The following is a 21,473-nucleotide window of genomic DNA, read 5'->3' on the forward strand; positions in this document are numbered from 1 at the left end:
CTGTTTTTCTCCTATTTCTGTCTCTCTTTTTTTTCTGAATAGAGATGGGGTCTCCCTATGTTTCCCAGGCTGGTCTTAAACTCCTGGGTTCAAGTGATCCTACTGCCTCAGCCTCTTAAAGTGCTGAGATTACAGGCATGAGCCACCATGCTGGGGCCTCACGTTTTTCTCTTGAGACACATGTGTTTATTTGATCTTGTGTTCCTTCTAGTTTAGTCTTCAGTTCTGAAATTCTTTTTCTCTCAATTCTTTCCTGAGTTCTGTCACATCACTGACTTTTTCTGATTTATAATGTTCTTTTATGTCTTGTAGTTTAAAAAATGTGTTTGAGCTTGATTTGAAACAGTAATGGTTTTATGGAAGTGTCTTTCTGGTGTGCAGTTTCTCCTAAACATGGGGCCCAATCCTAGAAGTAAATGCTGAGTCCTACTCCTTAGAGGCAGACATTTGGCCTTTAGCCCTTTCTTCCTTTTTTTTTTTTTTTTTAATTTTTTTCTTTTTAAAGACAGGGTTTCATCATGTTGGTCAGGCTGGTCTTGAACTCCCGACCTCAGGTGATCTGCCCACCTTGGCCTCCAAAGTGCTTGGATTACAGGCGTGAGCCACCACACCCAGCCCTAGCCCTTTCTTCTGATAGCTGCTATCTCTGCATATACGATAATACTACTATTCCATGGTCTATCTTCTTTAGACATTTTATGTTTACTTCCTTCTGTAACATTTAAATGAGAATTTATTTCTATTGCACCAGTCTCCCTTCCCCTATTCAGTCCTCCCAATACAGTAATTTTATTATGTTTCATTGTTTTATTATGACTAAGTGAATATTATTAACTAGAAATGGAAATGGCATATTTTGATTACAATTAATTTATTATAGTGCCTTCTTTTATCATGTCTTCCTTTTGTTTTTGTGTATTCCTCTGGCTGTGCCGTTAGATCAAACACTGATCTGTTTTCCCAAATCCTCCGTCTGCTCCCATCTGGACTCTGGGATTCTCCTCGACTGCTCTCTTGGTGGTTGGCCTCTGTCTCCTGACTCCCACATTCTCCATTTGCTTGGTTTAGTCCCTTGCTTTTTCCTAGCACATTCTCAAATAACTTTCTAAAATAGGATGTATTGGAAGCAAATTTTCTGAGAACTTGAAAATATCTACTTGAATCTGAAAATCAAATCCCTTAGAATTCTGAGGCATTGTTCTTCTGGTAGACAATATTACTGTTCTGAAATCTGATACTATTCTGATTCTATTTACTTCAAAGCAATTTTTAATTTTTTTTGCCTTTTTCTTTGGAAGCCTTTATAATCCATTCTTTATTTTTGGTACTGCAGGATTTTGCGATAATGTCCCTTGGTTTGCATCTTTTTGCATCCCTTGTTCTGGGTTCTCAGTGGAACTTGGTATCTGTAAACAGCTCTGGGAATTAACTTGAACTGTTTCATCAATAATTCTATTGTCTCTAGTTTCTCTGTTTCTCTCTCTACACCAGAACTCCTAAGTCAATAGTTAGATTTTGGACTTCTTGAATTAAAATATCTCTCACTTTTTCCTCCTATATCTTCTGTCTCTACTTTTTGTTCTGCTTTCTGACTTTACCTTCTGACTTTTTTGTAAAATTTTCATAGTTTAGCAGATATTTTAAAATTTATTCAACTCTTGTTTTTCCACTTTATTTTCGATAAAGTCTTCTTATTTTATGGATGCAATATCTACTCTCTTTTAAGAAAATAATGATAGAGTTTTAGGTTAGAATGATACTTTTTCTTATTTATCTTTTTTTATGTTATAGAGTTTTATTATTTATTAAAATTTTTTTTTTTACCCCCCATCTTTCTCAAGAAATCTGGTGATTCCTGGCTGGTCCTCTATTTTTTTTTTTTTTTTTTTTTTTTTTTTTGCGACTGAGTTTCCTCTGTCGCTAGGCTGGAGAGCAGTGGCGCCATCTCGGCTCACTGCAACCTCTGCCTCCCGGGTTCAAGCGATTCTCCTGCCTTAGCCAACCGAGTAGCTGGGACAACAGGCATGTGCCACCATGCCTGGCTAATTTTGTGTTTTTGAAAGAGACGGGGTTTCTACATGTTGGTCAGGCTGGTCTCAAACTCCGACCTCAGGTGATTCGCCCACCTCGGCCTCCCAAAGTGCTGGGATTACAGGTGTGAGCCACTGTACCCAGTGAGACTACACTTACTTAGTTGGGTTCTCTTTAGTGGCATAGGTGCTGAGAAGTTGCATTAAGCAGAAATCTGATTTACATTCTGCTAGATACTGAAATGAATGCAATGAAATAGGTTTACTGCATTTGATTGTGTGTTGAGTTTGCCTTATTACCTCAATATTTCCAGGTGGTGACAAAACAAAGACTTAGGGTGTCTGAGAGTCTTTGGAACATCAGGACTGTATTTGGAACATCATGACTGGAGCCAGACTCTGGCTCAGAATTCCAGTTTCTTGTGTCCAGGCTTTCCTTCTTTGCTTCCTTACTGCTCCCACTGTACCTGGTACCCGCTAATCTTCATCTCTTGTGGTTTGGAGCGACAGCTAGGTCATCTTTGTGTCTACCACACTGAACACAGTGCCTAGTACAAAACAGGAAGTTGATGGACAAATGATTCCTTAGATGATCAGGTTTACAATTTGTATTATTTGTTTGTATATCTGTTTCTTCCTATAAGAATACCAGTGTCTCAAGGGTAGGGATCTGGTCCTATTCGTTTTTGAAACTCTCTGGCCTCGTATTCGTTAATAAGACTAAGTGGGAACAGAACATTAAAGACCTTTAACAAAGGACCATCGTTTTTGTGTGTCCTGGTGTTTGAAGAGACAAAAGTGCTTTTGCAGCTGTGGCTTCTAAGACTAAGAGAAGAGATTGAACAAAGCCAAATTTACTCAAAGCACAACATATCTGTGCACGTATTCAGGTCTGTCTCCAGCATCCCAGTCAGAGCAGCAGTCCCTCCCTCCATAGTCTGATACAGATTTCAGACTTGCATCCCCCTAGGACAATATCACTTGCACCATTGGAAAAATGCATTCTTGCTTTCTCTAGCAGCTGATGAAATTCTAGTTCCCCATGATGCCTGGAACTTGCTTAAGGACTGGTGGAGTACCTAGACTATAGACTTGATTCTGAAATCCCACCAACTCCCAGAGAACCCACCATACAGCCCATGATGCAGGCACACTTCAGGTACCACTACCATATGACTACAGGCCCACCACCTCTTGAAAGCCAGAGGGGACCTGCCTCTCTCGGGGCCGGTCTGCCTCTCTTGGGGAAGCCAATCTAGTTGGCTTCAGAGGCCTCTGTGTGTTCGATATCCTTGCCATGTTCCTTGGGCCATGCAATACTGATGATGATTCAAACAATCCTTTAGTGAGCACCTATCAGTGTACCAGGTGCTGTGCTAAATGTGCTTCAAAGAACATTTCATTGAACTCCCACAACTCAATGAATTCATTTTTATGGCAGATGAAGGCTCTGAAAAGTTAGGCAATTTTTCTCCAGGTCACAGTACAAGTAAGTAGAAGAGCCAGGACTCAAATTCAGGCTTGTTAGGAGTGTCCAAAATCCATGTTCCTAATGACTTGTAGCATGAATTCCCAGAAGCAAGCTGTGAGATGGAGATCTTTATGCAGGAGATTAATGAGGGAATGTGCTTGGGATCAACACCAATGGAAAGAATGAGTTGGAAGCAGGAGGGGGCAGATAAAGAAGCTGAGCACTGATGAAGTCCTAATAAAAGCCTCAGCTAGCCCCCAGGGAACTCTGAAGCTGGGGTAGCCCTTTAGAATCGTCCTAAGTTGTGACATAGAAACCGGAAAGAGGAGAAACCTACAAAATAATTAAGAAACAATTTTACATCATCACTCCAGGGAAACTTGTTAGTTTATTCACTTACTTGCTCATTCATTCATTGATTCATTTGTTCATTCATTCAGTGTGCCAGATTAGGTGCTGGATTCTGGGGTAGTGAGGTACAAAGATGGGCTAGTCTTAGTTAGTTTGGGCTCTTGTAACAAAAATCAAGACAGGGTGGCTTATAAACAGCAGACATTGACTTATAGTTCTGGAGGCTGGAAGTCAGATCAGGGGCACAACAACCTTCTAGTGAGGGCCCTCTTCTGGGTTGCAGACTGCTGACTTCTTATCCTCAAGCTGCGGAAAGAGCTAGAGAGCTCTCTGGGGTCTCTTTTATAAGGTACTAATCCCATTCATGAGAACTCCACACTCATAACCTAATTACTCCCAAAGGCCGCACCTCCATTATCCCCTTGGGGGTTAGGATTTCAATGTATGAATTTTGGGGAAACACAAACATTTAGTCCATGACAGGGGCCAAGGGAGTGAGGTGGGGTCGGAAACCAAGGCCCTCAGATGTGTGCGTGGCTGGGTGGTGGGTAAGAAACTCACCAGTGCGGTTTCCCCACATGCCCTCTTTAGACAGGCTCTTTGATTCTTCCCAAGAGGGAGGAGACCAGCATTGGGAAGAACAGAGAAGAGAGGTGGCAAATTATTACCCATTAAGTTCCAGAGCCTCAGGAGCAGGCGTAAAGTAGAAAGATTTGGAAAGAAGGTGTGATCAGCGGAAATCAGATTTTCCTCCTCCCCTTCGGCTGGGACAGATGAAGATGTGATGGGCACAGGGGATGGACATAAGAGAAGCCATGGTAGGGAGGGCTGGTTAGGAAAAAATGGGTGGTGGGGAAAAGATACTACTTACCTCTTCAAAATTTATCCCAGGGCAGAGGATTGCAGGTGTGTGGACAGGAGATAAAGAGGGCAGATGAATCTCAGGGGCCAGGGAAAAATCAATAGTCAGGGTGGTTGGAGCCTGACACCAAAGGGGTGTGTCTCTGCTGGGGTATGTGGATCTTAGGTGGTGTTGGGTCCAGGAGGGTCTGACCTTGCAGTGATGGACCAAGATGAGGCTGAGGGGGTGAAGGGTAAGAGCACAGGCCTGCAAGAGGGTAAAGAGTTTGCCCGTAAAAAAGGGGACATAGCGGCATCTACACGAGGTCCTATCAGCCACCCCAGGCTGGCTTCTAGGAACAAGTACCCATGGTTGGAAGCACAAGGGAGTATTTGGCACGGAGCTAAGTCACTTGCAGAGGCCTTTCTGAATGGTGGGTTCTGAGGTGGCTGTAGCCAGGTATGGGGTCTCCATCCCCGGCCTTGCGTGGAGATCCCCGGAAGCGAAGCTACAGGGGCAAAGCAGAAGGAAGGGGATGTAGGCAGTGACTATGTCCCCCTAAAATTCATGCTGATGTCATAACCCCTGGTAACTTTGAATGTGAATGTATTTGGAGATAGGGCCTCTAAATAGGTCATTAAGATAAAATGAGGTCATATGGTGGGTCTCAACCAATATGACCGTTGTGTTTACAAGAAGAGATCAGGACACAGAAAACACACAGGCAGAGAGCTGATCAGGTGGACACACAGCAAGCTAAAGAGAGAGGCTGCCAACGAAACCAACTGTCAGAGTTCTAGCCTCCAAATCTGTGAGAACATAAGATTCTGTGGCTTAAGCCACCCAGCTTGTGGTACTTTGCTGTGGCAGACCTGGCCAGCTGTGAACAATAGCCATTTGATTTCTTCTCTAAGTAGATTCCGGGCATGCTGTCATTGCTTTGCAGATGCTTACCGAGTACTTGCTGGGTGCTGCACCCAGCTGGCTGCTCAGGATAGTGAGGGGCGCGAGGCACTGTCTGCCCTTGCAGAGCTCACTAGAGGAATAAACCTTTGTAGAGGAAGGTTTGATGGGCCTCTCTGGAAGAAGTACACATAGGAAACCCAAAAGCTCAACAGATGCTGTCTCCTTGGATAACATCAGCAGCTATGATCTCCATCTTCCCATGGCATTAGAGGTTCAGATACCAAGGATCAGAGAAACAAGTTCAGCATCATAAGGCAGGAAAAGGCAGAAATCTGGACACTGATTCCTAACTCTAAACTGCATAATTTCTAGTGCATCTCATTAGCATTTCCCAATGGCACCCATCAACTTTAGCATACTGGCCAGCTGGAATAGATGTCTTTTGGCATTCTTAAGATCTGAGACTGTGATGGTTAATTTTAGGGCATCAACTTGATTGGGTCAAGGAATGCCTCAGTGGCTGGGTGGAGCATCGTTTCTGGGTGTGTCTGTGAGCGTGTTTCCAGAGGAGATTCACGTGTGAGCCAGCGGGCTGAGAGGAAGACCCGTTCTCAGTGTGAGTGGGCGCCATCCTATCAGCTCAAAGCCAGGCTGGGACAAACAGGCTGAAGAAGGAGGATACTCTCTCTCCCCTTTCTGGAGCAGGATGCCTTTTCTCCTTGGACATCAGACTACAGAGTCTTTGGCTTTTGGATTCTAGGACTTGTACCAATGTCTTCCAGGGGATCTCAGGCTTTCAGCCTCCAAGGAGGGTCTGTGCTGTTGGCCTCCCTCATTCTGAGGCTTCCAGACTTGGACTGAGACATCTGGGCTTCTCTGATTCTCCAGCTTGCCTATCACCGGACTTCTCTGCCTCTGTAATCACATTGGTCAGTGCCCCCTAATAATTTCTTTTCACATATTCTACTGGTTCTGTCTCTCTGGAGAACCTTGACTAATACAGGATACGAAGCATTTGAAATGAGAGGATTTCTGGTGAAGAAAGAAGCAGTGGGTCAGAGCATGCCTCTTTAAAATAACTTCTGAATGTTCTCACAGTTAGAAAGAATCAGTTTCAGGTGATTTTGAAGAGCCCACTTGGATTTCATTCTCCAGCACTAAGGAAACTCAGGCTTCCTTATTTCCTCTAGGATTTTCCTTTCTTGCTAGGGAGAGATGCTCCCCAACCACTGCCCAGCCCATGGGACACACTGAGTCTGGTGGAGGATGCTCTGACCTGTGGTGCGTGATCGGTAAACCTTGGGGCACTTGAGGGAGGGGGAGGAGCAGGTGGCAGCTTGATAAGAAAGACGAGACGCATATAATTGTCACTGATATTTGCAGCTGCTGTAAATCCCCTCGAAGAGACCCTGCATCTCTAATGGGACACTTTCACAGGGAGATGTGATCCAGCTCAATGAATCAATTGTGACTTCATTAGTCTCTTCCTGATATTTAATAGCAGCTAAAACCCAGGCCTCCAGGGTCGAGCTTAGGCCACCCACACCAGGAGGAAAAGTGTCAGGCTGGGAGGCTCAAGTCAACAAGGGACGGGACTGGTTTTCCTCCTGTTAGGAGCAAATCTGTTCTCATGCTTCATTAGTTAATCAGTTGCTACTGGGGAAGATTAAATACAAATATAGAGAAATAAACAAAAAACACTGGTAGTAAGATGCTTAGAAAGCAGGGGAAAGAGAGAGCTGGCATTTATAGAGCACTCAAATCCTTCCTGAGCTCGAACATTCTGGTTTCTTCCCAAATGTCTGTCTGCTATACATATATAATCTCATTTCATCTTCACCAAGGGCCTCCGATTATTTATTTGTTTATTCATTTATTTTTTTGAGACGGGGTCTTGCTGTCCTAGGCTGGAGCATGGTGGTGTGATCTTGGCTCACGGCAACCTCTGCCTCTCAGATCAAGTGATTCTCCTATCTTAGCCTCCCAAGTAGCTGGGACTATAGGCATGCGCCACCATGTCGGCTAATTTTTTTTTTGTGTGTATATATATATATATATATATATATGTATTTTTTTTTAGCAGAGATGGCATTTCACCATATTGGCCAGGCTGGTTTCAAACTCCTGACCTCAGGTGATTCGCTTGTTTCAGCCTCCCAAAGATTTGTGATTACAGGTGTAAGCCACTGTACCCAGCCCATTTTATTATTTTAATTTTAATTTTTTTTTGAGATAGGGTCTGGTTCTGTTGTTCAGGCTGGAGTGCAGTGGCGCAATCTTGGCTCACTGCAGCCTCTGCCTTCTAGACTCAGGCGATCCTCCCACCTTGGCCTCCTGAGTAGCTGGGACCACAGGCACACGCCATCACGCTTGGCAAATATTTTGTATTTTTAGTAGAGATGGGGTTTTGCCATGTTGCCCTGGCTGGTCTCCAACTCCTGAGCTCAAAAGATCCGCCTGCCTTAACCTTCCAAAATGCTGGGATTACAGGCATGAGCTACCACGTCTGGCCATTCATTTTAGAGAAAAGAAATGGAGACCCAGGGAGCTTAAGGATCTTGCTTGGCTGCCCAGGTATAAGGGTTGTGGAAGTCTCAGTTTACGTTCTTCATACTCTTCCAATGCAGCCCACACATTCAAAATCAGGGGTTGGCATACTACAGACTGCAGGCTAAATCCACCACACTGCCAGTTTCTGTGTGGCCTATGATCTAGGAATGGTTTTTACATTTTTTTTTCTCTTTTTGAGACAGTCTTGCTCCGACACTCAGGCTGGGATGCGGTGGCACGACCTCTGCAGCCTTTGCTTCCTGGACTCAAGTGATCCTCCCACCTCAGACACTGATGAAACTGGACTACGAGTGCATACCACCATGCTCAGCTGGTTAAATTTTTTTTTTTTTTTGTAGAGACAAAGTCTCATTGTATTGTCTAGGCTGGTCTTGAACTCCTGGGTTCAAGTGGTCTTCCAGCTTTGCCTTTTTGGTTGCAGTGAGCTGAGATTGCACCGCTGCACTCCAATCTGGGCAACAAAGCCAGACTCTGTCTCAAAAAAATAAAATAAAAATAAAATAAAATGAATAATCAGAGGCCCTGGGTTAAGATTAAATGAGAGTGTGGGCATTAGCCACTGCACCTGGCCTTTTAATGTTTTTTAATGGTTAAAAAATAATAATAATATATTTCATGACACATGAAAACTGATATTCAAATTTTGGTGTCCATAAATAAAGTTTTATTGGAACACAGAGCTGCTCATTTACTTATGGATTATCTCTGGCTGCTTTTGCCCAACCATGACAGAGTTGAATAGTTTTGACAGAGACACTGTGGACAGCAATGCTTAAAAATATGTAGTAACTGGACTTTTACAGAAAAAGCTCACTCACCCCATTCAAATTGATTTGCAGTCATCCTAAATGACAGGAAAAGATGGACTGAGTTCAGACACGGATGCACATTTTATTGATAACCGACTTTGTTAGACATAATTAAACACTCACAATTTCAGAAACATCAAACACTGTTCCATCACCAGCCAGGAATGGTCCCATAAGGGCTTTAGGATTTATAAGCATCATTAAATATTGCAGTAGAGACTTCTCAGCCACTTCAATGATTTGCCTTGAAGGTACTTAATATTTTCAAGTAAATGCCAGGGTTGGAGTTTTGAATGTAACTGGGAGAGTTTGTTAATTTCTTTGTCCCTTGATTATCGTGTGCATGTGATTACTGCAAAAAAAAAAAAAAAAAAATGTTTATACTTTCCCCAGAGTTGCTCAGCTCAGGGTTTGTGGCTACCTAATTTATCAATGGTGGTGGTATATATCATGTTTGTCCATTTCAGGTAAAAGGAAAGCAAAGGAAGAAAGAGAAAAGAAGACAACCCATGTAGGCCGTTAACCAGGTCAGTGGTTTTATTGTCACATGCTTTTAAAAGAACATGAACGAGTGAGCTGTCTCACTTTCCAGTCCAAGAATGTTTGATTCCTCTGTGATGAAAAATTCTGTGACCTGGCAGGAAAATACCCCAAGAAGGGCAGAAGGGGAGAATTCTTTCTCTCTGTTTCCCAATATGGCTTTCTTTGATTCAAGAAAGGCCTCCTCTCCTCTACATCTCTGTCCTGCTCATGACCCCAGAAGATCTCAGGTTGACTGTGTTTGTCCTATGCCTTCTTCAAGCTTCACCTTTTCTGGGGCCTCCTAGGTGGGCTCCTTCTGGCTAAATCTTCCTCCTCACTGTTGCCATTATATCTTATGCAAGCACCTGACTTATCCAAAGGTACATGACTTATCGTAGAATACTTACTTGTCTGTTTACTTAGCTATTTTCCCATGACTATGGGCTTTTTAAGAGGTGCTGTGTTATTTTTTTACTTCTATACCCTCAGCACCCCAAACAGTACCCAATACCAAGTTGTTCTTCACTAAATATGGATTAATTGAATAATGAATAGGGTTGGGGGCATTTCCAGGGAGAGTGCCCACTGGGCTGAAATTCTGGGGCCTGAATGCATCACTCCTTTCTCCTCTGGGTGAGAAAGAAGAGGGACAGTACCCATCATGCCCCAAGGGAAGCCTTCTGCAGCCCAAAAGACCCCTTTGAATAGAAGACAGAGGAAACAGGTCTAGAGAAAGTGAATGTGAAGATTCAGGCTTTAAAATGAGCCTTGCAGACCTGCTGGCAGTGACAAGAATTACTTGTGTACAGCCCCTTGTGGTTCCCACGACCGTATTTAGATCTCATCATGATCCTGTGGAGTGAACGTTATTTTCTACTTTACGGGGAGAGAGGCCAAACTCATGATCTGACCTCTCTGACATCGCTTACTTAAACAGTTAAGTGGTGACTCAAGCTTGGTCTTTTGTTCTAGAACCCAGTACGCTTTCCTTCAGGAGGAAATCTACCTCTCTTTTTGATGGTGACTTCACAGAAAAATTCTAACCCCTTTTATTTTTGCTTTCTGGTAATCTTCAACCATCTAGGTAATTACCCCGTTCCTATGTATTAACTGTTCTCCCTCAAAATGAAAGATCGATGCACCTGTGCCTTCTGTCCCAGGGCTTTTAATTGCTGTCTTCCTATCTTCCTAGCATTTTAGTCCTAGAAGCTTCCCTTGCAGGGTGGTGGAAGGAGCTAGATGGGGGACAGGGTTCTGACCTTAGAGCATGCAGGATTTAAAGCAGGAGGGCCAAATTCAGTCATCAGATGCGGGCACCAGATGCGAGGCTGAGATGGGGGCTGTGGGAAATGTGTGTGAAGCTGCTGAAAATTAGGACGGAATGGACACCAAGAGCCAGGTCACAGCCCAGCCAAAGGGTCTGTAACAGTGGCTGCAAGAGGGACTGTGGGTCAGGGTGGACACCTGGGTGCTTGGGAGGGAAAGTTCACTTCTTCACCAGAGCAGGAACCATGCCTGGTTTTCGTTCCTTTTTTCTTAGCCACTGAATTTGGAATGGGGCCTGGCGTCGTCTGGGGTGGAGAAGATGCAGAATTCACTGTGGCCAGGTTTAGAGCACAGCCAGGGGAACCACTGTAGCCTCCACGTGGAACCATTTAATGGCTTGAGTGGGTTTGTATGAGAGATTATGAAACCTGGGTCTTTGTAAGGTATGGCCACAGGGGAAGGATCTGAGACCAGTGCTCCTGTGTGGCTCATGGCGTTGGGTACTGTGCTGGGCACACAGTGGGTGATAAGTTCAATAAATGGCACCCTCAGCCATCCCATTAGGCAGCCCCAAAACCAAGAGTCAATCTTGGTGCCTCCTCCTTTCACCCTCCAGTCACTGAGTCTGTCAGTGATACTGCTGTAATAGCTCTGCACTCTGCCTAGGATTCTTTAACTGGTAGTTACCATGCTAGTCCAAGCCCACATCACTTTTCTCCTGAGGTTCTGTAACATTCTCCCATCTGTTCTCCTCACATGCCCTGGAGCCTGCACTGTCTCTGATGCCTATCACTCCCAACCTGCATCTAGGGATCTTTTATTATTGATTTATTTATTTTAGCTTCAGGGGGCTATGTATGCTTATTACATGTGTATATTGCATACTGGTGGGGATTGGGCTTCTAGTGTGCCTATTGCCCAAATAGCGAACACTGTACCCTGTAGGAAAATTTTCAACTCCCCCCTTCCTCTTCCCGCTATAAAAATGCAAATCCTGATCATATCTGGAACTCCCCTTCCACCCCATTCCTTTTTTTTTTTTTTTTTTTTGAGACTGAGTTCACTCTTATTGCCCAGGCTGGAGTGCAGAGGTGTCATCTCAGCTCACTGCAACCTCTACCTCCCAGGTTCAAACAGTTGTCCTGCCTCAGCCTCCTGAGTAGCTGGGATTACAGGAGTGTGCCACCACACCCAGCTAATTTTTTGTGTTTTTAGTAGAGACAGGATTTCACCATGTTGACCAGGCTGGTTTCAAACTCCAGCCCTCAGGTGATCCACCCACCTTGGCCTCCCAAAGTGCTGGGATTACAGGCATGAGCCCCTGCACACCCCCTCCTTTTTTGAGATGATCTCACTGTCTCCCAGGCTGGAGTGCAGTGGTGTGATCAAGGCTCACTGCAGCTTTGACCTACTGGGTTCAATCCATTCTTCCACCTCAGCCTCCCAAGTAGCTGGGATTACAGGTGTGTACCACCACACCTAGCCCCATCATGCCTTAGATCACATCTCAAGTATTCTTTTCTTTCTTTCTTTCTTTTTTTTTTTTTTTGAGACAGAGTCTCACTCGGTTGCCCAGGCAACACTGCAACCTCTGCCTCCTGAGTTCAAGTGATTCTCCTGCCTCAGCCTCCTGAGTAGCTGGAATTACAGGCGCCCACCACCATGCTGGCTAATTTTTGTATTTTTAGCAGAGACAGAGGTTGCACCATGTTGGCCAGGCTGGTCTCGAACTCCTGACCTCAGGTGATCTGCTCAGCTCGGGATCCCAAAGTGCTGGGATTACAGGTGTGAGCCACTGCACCCAGCCACAGAATTATTTTCTTCAACCAGATCAGGTCTTTCTGTTATTTGCTCTCAAAGTATCATGTACGGTTCCTTCCATGCCTTAATCATGTTTTTTAGGCATACTGTTTTGTTTTGTTTTTTTGCTTGTGACATATTAATTCATTTTCCCTCCACTAGACACTAAATTCTATGAGAAGGACTGTGCTTATTTTTGCTCATCCATGACCGTGTTTCCCAAGCAACTGATACTTGGTTGGTGTTAAATGAATAAATAAATAAGTACATTTCAGTTGAATGAAGGAATGAATGCATAAATGGGTGGATGATGAGAATAACAACGCATGGCTGCCTGTTGTGCGGGGATCAAAGGGAACACAGAACGAGATAGGGCATTAGGCTGCAACCTCTCGTCTCCTGCAAGAGCGTGGAGACTCATTTTTGAAACACTTCCTTAAAAACGTGTGTTATTGGCCAGGCATGGTGGCTCATGCCTGTAATCCCAGCACTTTGGGAGGCCGAGGTGGCCGGTCACCTGAGATCAGCAGTTCGAGACCAGCCTGGCTAACCTGGCGACACCCCATCTTTACTAAAAATGCAAAAATTAGCCGGGCACGGTGGTGTATGCCTGTAAACCCAGCTACTCAGGAGGTTGAGGCAGGAGAATCACTTGAACCTGGGAGGTGGAGGTTGCAGTGAGCTGAGATTGCGCCTTTTTTTTGAGACTCTGTTGCACTCCAGCCTAGGCAACAGTCTCAAAACAAAACAAAACAAACCATGTTTTATTATTCTAAGAGGCTTCCCTAAATGGATGTAGCTGTAGCAAAGTAAAACTGGAATCACATAATGTAATCTGACCCCCCAAAAAGCTAATTTGTTCTTATCTAGAAGAACAAATTATAAGTAAACAAATAGAGATTATAATGTAATGTGAGTCAATCTCTTAGAACTAAGAGGAAGGGAGAGTAGAATAGGAAAGGTGAGTACATAGGATGGGTCTGTACATCTCATGTGACTTCTTTTGGCTACTTGGTGCTCTAATGATTTTAGCTTTGGGCCAAAGGCATTTGCCTCGCCGTGCTGCTGTCTCTGGAAACCAGCCCTCCTCCTCTTGTGCACCTCCAGGGTGAGGTGCCTCAGGACTATTGAGTTGACCCCACTTTACAGATGGGACCACTGAGGCTGCATGAACACAATAACTGGGCCAGAGGCAACAAACATGCTTTTCCCTCCACGCAAGCTTCTCCTTCATCCGGTGCACACACAGCACTCCATAAATGAAAACGATTCCTACTGTCACCAGAATCCACCCTTACTCACCGTAGCAGGCTGAGACAAACACTTATCCCCAAACCCACACTGTGCTGGTGCCCAAACAACCAGTCTAGCCCCCAGTCTCTGTCTCTTTCACCTCCCTGGCTCAGTGCTCCTGGAGTGGATTGGGGAGGGGTGGGGAAGACGGCAGAGTTGTGTCAATGAGTACTGATGGTGTGGTGGGAAGTTCCCAGGCTTTGGAGTCAGGTATACCTAGGTTCAGATTATGGCTGTTCTTGTAGCAGTTTATTAAACCTTTCTGAGACTTTGCATTCTCATCTGTGAAATGAGCGTGGTAGGAACTACCTTGCAGGATCGCTGTAAGGACTGAATATGGAAGGCAGCCAGCACAGACACTGCATGCAGTTGGGACCCCTTAGGGTTTGCTCATTTTTCTTTTTATGTCTCTCCTTTTGGAAGTACACACGGTGCAGAAGATGGGTGTGCATTTTGCAGCCAAACTGACCTGGGTGAGATCCTGGCTTGATCATGGACTAGCTGTGTGGTGTTGTACAAGTGGCTTAACCTCTCAGAGCCTTTATTTCTTCATCTATAAACTAGGGATAGCAGATGGGGGAGGGTCTGCCTTGCAAGCTGAGCATTACACAAGAAAACGTGTGCTCAGTGCCTGGTGCAGAGTCTGGGAGTGAATTCATTACATGTAAATTTCCTTTTCTTGTTCTTTTGTGGATTGATGGAGTGATTCATAGTTATTTGCCCATCTAGGAGTGATTGAATCTTACAAAACACACACACAACACAAACAAAAACACACTCGGAAGGAGATGTGAGCCCAGGAATAGCCCTGCAGAATATTAACGAAGACATCTGCTTTCACAGTCTGTCTACACAAAGGGCTGCTATGGATCCCGCTTGCGTTGGTATGCTGGTGGTGTACCAGAACCACAGCTTTGTACAAGACAGGGCCTCTGCCTCTGACAGACTCTGCTCTGTCTGGCCCATGCAGCTTCCAAGACATCCTGGATGACAAAACTCTCCCTGTTATTCCAGGAAGTGTAGTTCCTTTCATTTCACTTATAAAAATGGCCTTTAAAATAAATCCAAAACCTCACGTCCTAAGCTAACCCCTGAGGGCGTTTTTCTACATTTGTCCACAGATGGGGGAGAAATGTTCCTTCTAGAGTTGTTCTTAGCACCAAGGTTTCTTTTTTTTTTTTTTTTTTCGAAACCTAGCAAGAGCTGAGTGTTCCGTGAAGAGACACGTGCTTTGCTCTGACATTGCCAGTTCTCTGAAAGCTCCCAATGCATCCATGTTTCATCAGTTTTATGTGAAAGGTGGACAGCGAGAAAAGGGTTTCTATGAAAGTTCTGCCTGCCTCAAACTATATTTAAATGCATTTTGGGCTTTGGAGTGAGACCCACCTGTGTTTACTTACCATTTACTTACCTCGAGCAGATGCCTTAATCTTTTGGACCCTCGGTTTTCTCACTTGTAAAATGGGAGAGGCAGGAGAGTCAGCAGTTCAGAATCTTGTTAGGATTCAATGCTATGGTATTTGTTCAGCATGTAGCATGGAACAGTATAGACACTCGGCAGTGTTCCTCTTTCCTTCTCGTCGTTTTTTCAGAGGTCAGTTCAAAGGGTGAGTGAATTAGGAGTGATAATGCCAAGCTCCCTCAAACAGGGCATGAGTGTAGGTGGCCACCTGGCCGAAGAGGACAGCAGGCCTCTAGATTGCTCGTAGGCAGTGGCTTTCAGGGCTCGGGACCTGCTTGTCCAGGCAAGGCAAGGCGTAAAGGAAAGCTGGGGTTGCTCGTGCTGTAGACGCAGGTCCCCGGGGGCTCTCTCCCTTGCTTGTTGGACGGCACCTTCCCACCTGTCCTTTTTCATCACAGTCATTTGGCATTTGTGGCCCCAGCAGATGTGACTTCCTTTCCCAGTGTTCAGGTGACATCACTGGGCACTGAGGGCTTCCAGGTGTGAGGCTGGTGACTTTTTGACTGGCTGTGGTTTAAGCAGTGCCTGCTGATCAGTCAACTGATGCTTGCTTCAGGTGATTTCTTCTCCCCTCCCCAACTCCTCCCCTCTCTACTCACCAGGTCATTTTGTCTGCCCTTCCCTTTTCAGGGTGGATTGGTGGGAGAAGCATGGCTCTTCGAGTCAGACCACAAATTCGGGCTCACCATCATCATGTGTGACTTCTGACGATATGTAACCTCTCCTAGTCTCAGTTTTTTTATCTGTAAAATAAGGAGATTATGCCTGTCTCAGCATTTCTAAAATTCCTTCTATGGCGTTCTGGTTTGGTGGGATGCCACAGGTGTCACATAAACAAAGAAATATGTGATTTGGAAAGTACAGGCAATGCTGGGTCAGGTGAAGATAAAGACACTTCTTCACTACTGGACTTCTTGCAATGCCAATCTTCAAGAAGTGCGTATAATATTCAACATTTCGAAACGTATGTTACCACTTTTTTTTTTTTTTAAACAAACAGAACTTCCCCTTAGACATGAAAGGTGATATAATGTAGTGGTGAAGGACACAGACTTGGGAGTCAGATGGCCTGAGCACAAGCCCCACCTTTGTTCCTTACTAATTGAATCAGCTGTTTACTGCCATGTGACAATGGACCACAAGCATAGTGGCTGAAAACAATGCACTTTTGTTATATTAAAGTCGCCATGGGTCTGCAGTCCAGGAGAGCTGAGCTGAGTCATTGCTTCAGTGCCTCTCATGAGGCTTCACTCAAAGGGTTGGGTTCTCATCTGAAGTCTCTGCTGGGGAAGGATCTGCTTCCAAGCCAATGGGACTGTTGTTAGGACTCAGTTCCCTGTGAGCTGTTGGCTGGAGATGTGGGCTTAACATTGTGCCTCATTAAACCCGGTGAAGAAGAGAATCCGCTAGCAAGATGGAAGGCACGATCTCATGTAGCCTAATCACCAAAGTAACAGCCTGTCTCCTTTGCTATATTCTATTGGTTAGAAGCAGTCGCTAGGCCAGCCCACACTCAAGGAGAGAGACTATGCAGTGGTATGGATACCCGAAGGTGGGGTCTTCGGAGACCATCTGAGAGCCTGCCTGTCCTAGTAGTTGTGTGACTTTGGGCAATAACTGAATTCTTCTCATCTGTAACGTTGGTATGGTAATAATAACATCTTTATAAAGTTGTTGTGATTAAATGAACACATGTAAAACAGTGCTTGGCACATAATAGGCCCTATATAAATATTTGTCTTTATAGTTAACTAGACCGGTGTCTGGCACATAAAGAAAGCACAGTAAACATTGGTTGAATCAATGCGAATGTAGTTCCATTGCAGTTACACGGAACATGGTTTGGGAAGGCTGCCCTACTTAAGAATGCTGCAAGGATTCAATGTGGTAAGCTATGTGAAGCACCTAGCACAGTCCCAGGCACTTGCTAGGTCCCCAGTCAATGTTACTTCCCCTCCTACTTCCAGGTTTGGACGCACAGCTGAGATTCAAAGCTCAAGAGAGGTCAGGTCCCAGTTTCTCCCTCTGTTCACCTCCTCCTTCTCTCCCTCCCTTTCTGTTTCTCTCTCTTTCTCCTTCCCTCCTACACCAACAGTAATTTTCTCGGTACAGTGCCTGGTTGGTGCCATCAGCAGTTAAACGCTTCATAGTGGCTCTGGATAAGGCTGGCAATGACAATTAAGTGTACTTCAGGGGCCTGGGCGGAGATGGAAATGAGGTGAATGGGGAAAAAGAGAATAAAGGTCTAAGGAACTGGAAAAAAAGACACAGAAAGGACCACTTTGAAGAGCAATGTTATTTTTTCTCTATGTACCTAAGAGTTTTGAGATGCTTTAATAATCACTTTTAGAATCTTTAAAGTACTGTTGCACATTTTCTACTGTTCTGGCTTCCCTTAATCACCATATTCAAAGCAGATATTTCTTCTTAGTCTTCTCCTCTGCAAATTGTTGCCTCATGTCTACTTTTAAGTGAATTAAAACTGACCCAATGAGTTAATAAAAATAACTTACAGCTGGGTGCGGTGGCTCACGCCTGTAATCTCAGCACTTTGGGAGGCCGAGGCAGGTGGATCACTTGAGGTCAGGAGTTCAAGACCAGCCTGGCCAAGATGGTGAAACCATGTCTCTACTAAAAATACAAAAATTAGCCGGGCATGGTGGTGAGTGGTCATCTCAGCTGCACGGGAGACTGAGGCAGAGAATTGCTTGACCTTGGGAGGCAGAGGTTGCAGTGAGCCGAGATCGCACCACTGCACTCCAGCCTGGGCGACAGAGCGAGACTCTGTCTCAAAAAAAACAAAAAGAAAAGCAAGAAACAACTGACATCAGACTGGTGCTCCGGATTTGCAACTCACTTTCACACACGTTGCATTTGAAACTCGCAACAACCCAGGGAGGTGGGTTTTGGAATATTGCTGTTTTCTTCATTTTATGGTGGAGAGAAAGCTTGAGGATGCTGAAGTGATCTTGTCAGCATCAGGACATCTGATGTAAACATATGTAAAACAGTGCTTGGCAAATAATAGGCCCTATATAAATATTTGTCTTTATAGTTACCTAGACCCTCAGCATCTAACTCCCAGCCAAGGTGTTCTTCCCACTCAGTCATTCATAGGCAGTTCACATTAATGGCAGCTTATTTGCAAACCCAGGCCATTCTACAGCAACATTATCTGTTGGTTGTCAGTTTGGGAACAATGAACGTCTTTAGTTTTGAGAAACAGTTATCAGACTCTTCCTACTGAGCCTCCCCGAGTCTTACAAGACACTCTTATGTTGTAATTTGCCTTCTTTCAACCAGCAAAGGAATGGTTGGAAGCCAGGCTAGGTAAGGGGAGTGGCTGCCTAGAATGCCTTGGTTTGTCTGGAAGGCTTTTTGGTGTCTTATAGCTGTATCCCTTATGCTGGCTGTTCTCCATGGAGCAGGCTGGGCACATGGCTGTGATGCCAGTGACTGGGCACTCAGACCCCTCTTGTTCCATCAGTGCCCAGAAAGGGGCCAATAGCAGCAGCTTCTGGATGCATTCCTCTTCGCTCTCTCGGGGAGGCCAGTCCTGAGCACACTTTTCTCTTGGCGATGTTCTGGATCCAAAGACTTGGTTGGATCCTTCTCCCATGTCCATATTGCTTTTGTCCTGTGGTTCCCAATCAGGGGTGATTTTATGTGTACTTTCTCCCTCCTGGGGACATTTGGCAATGTCTGGAGACAGTTTGGATGGTCATAGCTGGGTGGGGAGGAGGGATTGTTATTGGTATTTGGGGGTGGAGGCCAGGGCTGCAGCTAAACATCCTAAAAAGCACAGGACTGCCCCACACAAGAAATAATTACCCATACAAAATGTCAGCAGTGCTGAGGTTGACAAATCCTGCTTAGCTCTATTCTTTTTTTTTGTCCCTCGAGATGGAGTCTAGCTCTGTCACCCAGGCTGGAGTGCAGTGGCGTGATCTTGGCTCACTACAACCTCCACCTCCCAAGTTCAAGCAATTCTCCTGCCTCAGCCTCCCAAGTAGCTGGGATTATAGCCTGCCACCATGCCCAGCTATTTTTTGTATTTTTAGTAGGGATGGGGTTTCACTGTGTTGGCCAGGCTGGTCTTGAACTCCTGACATAGTGATCCGCCCACCTCGGCCTCCCAAAGTGCTGGGATTACAAGCGTGAGCCACTGTGCCCAGCCAGCTCTATTCTTTTAGGAGTCCCAGTGGGTCTGGAGATTGAGGTGGAAGAAGAAGGAAACTGGGTGTTGGTCTTTTTTACATCTCAGAGTACTCTGTAGGGATGGGCTCAGGCTGCTAAGGAGGTACTTGTCTTCAGGGCACCCCATCACTGCCCCCCACAACTCCTACTTATCTAGCTCTCCTTGACCTGGGTTAATTCTGTTTTAAACCAGTACTGTTTGACTGGCAGAGGCATCTCCCCCCGAGTTCCTATGCCTGGCCTGCTTTTGACCGTGGCCTTGATGGCTCCAGTTGGGAATCCATGTGTTACTGTTTGGAGAGAGTCATATTTTTTACAGCAACATAACCCATTTTACCTTTACAGTAATTGTTTTGGAATAAGAAGTAATCATCCAGGACTGACCAACTTGCTTTTCTAAGCGCTCCTTTCTCACTCCTGGCAAATTGCTTTGAGAATTGAACAAAGCCCGGCTCAATCATGCAGGATATCCATTCCAAAGGATGCCGGTGAAGTAAATCTGTGTTAAGCCAGCTCGAGTCATGCCTCCTCCTCCCTTTTCCCAGGGATCAAATAGTGAGCGTGTGCTTCATTCCACACGCCCCTCTGTCTTGGGGATGGGTGCTTTAAGCCCGGGGCTTGACCAGGGCATTTGCGACGCTCACGGGACTGCAGAGGAAACTTGGTGCAGACTGTGGTATTAAAGAGCTTTTGGTCCTGTGGGCTGAGGTCGGAGTTAGCACTTTCCGCGTGGCTGTTGAAGTTAATTTATGGAAGGCTTTCCCTGATGTATATCCTGTGGAATGTTAAATAGGGATTGATTGAAGAACTAGTCAAATGGGTTGGAGAACTCATGTTTTTTGCTGCAAGACTTCTCAAGGTCTTTAAATGGTTAATGAGCTGTGTGACTTGATATAGCTATGTGCTTATTTTCCAAATTTGTTTGGTCTCAGAACTCTGTTTTTATGGAGCATCTCCCAAGGTGAGTGATCTGCTGAAAAGGATGTCATCATATTGGAAAGAGGAAGAATTCCATCTCCTCCTCGCTCCCCTCCTCCCCTTCCCTGCCCCTTCCTTCCTTTCCCGTGATACGATACAAGATTGTTGTTCTGGGAGAAGTCCTCTTTTCATTCATAAAATGCAGTTTTGTGAGGCATCGTGGTCTGACGGAAACAATCATAGACCCTCCCACCTCAGGGACTTCAAAAGTGCGACTCCCTCTCCTTGTATGGGTTTCCATCTCATCCCCTTGCCCAACCTAACTCCTGCTTATTCATTTTCCTGGACTGAGTTTACACATCACATCCTTAAAAAAGCTTTTCCTGGGCCTTGGCTCAGGGAATATCTGGGACCATAGCCCAGATCAGCTGCTTGCTAGCTGCCTGAACTCACTGATTCAGTTGTCAACGTAAGATTGCAAGAGAACTCATGCATATATTTCTGTGTATTCCTGGCACTTGTATTTGAAGTCCAAGAAGAGGATTGTGATTATTTGTTACTTGTAGGATGATGGCAATGTCAGGAGTGTTAACAAACCCAGTTTCTAAGAAGAGCTCTTGGCCAGGCGTGGTGGCTCAAGCTGGTAATCCTAGTACTTTGGGAAGCCAAGGTGGGAGGATTGCTTGAGCCCAGGAGTTTGAGACCAGCCTGGGCAACATAGCTAGACCTCATCTCTACTAAAAATAAAAAAATTAGCTGGGCGTACTGGTGCACACCTGTAATCCCAGCTACTTGGATGCTGAGGTGGGAGGATTGCTTGAGCCCAGGAAGTTGAGGCTACAGTGAGCTGAGACTGTGCTACTGCATTCCAGCCTAGGTGATAGAGTGAGATGCTGCCTCAAAAAAAAAAAAAAAAAAAAAGAGTTCTTGCCCTGGGTGTAGATGGGGTCTTCACCGAGTCCTGTGCTGTGCGTACTTCTGCCTGCACGCCAGCCTCCGCTGTGCTCTGAGGGGTAGACAAGGAGCACCAGCATGT

At 45.2% G+C, this 21,473-nt stretch overlaps 1 long non-coding RNA gene and 1 pseudogene across 1 annotated transcript in view; both read left to right on the top strand.

Moving 5' to 3' along the window:
* Positions 1-21,473, top strand: part of LOC135270967 (uncharacterized) — a 75,536-nt gene that overhangs the window by 3,685 nt on the left and 50,378 nt on the right. Inside the window, exon 2 of the long non-coding RNA XR_010339124.1 lies at positions 9,447-9,506. This is a non-coding gene — a long non-coding RNA (uncharacterized LOC135270967). The remainder of the gene's footprint in view (positions 1-9,446; positions 9,507-21,473) is intronic.
* LOC135270952 (uncharacterized) lies at positions 1,346-6,673 on the top strand (annotated as a pseudogene).

The sequence above is a fragment of the Aotus nancymaae genome, unplaced genomic scaffold (assembly GCF_030222135.1).
Source record: "Aotus nancymaae isolate 86718 unplaced genomic scaffold, 86718_ANA_hifiasm-v0.15.2.pri h1tg000072l, whole genome shotgun sequence".
NCBI lineage: Eukaryota > Metazoa > Chordata > Mammalia > Primates > Aotidae > Aotus > Aotus nancymaae.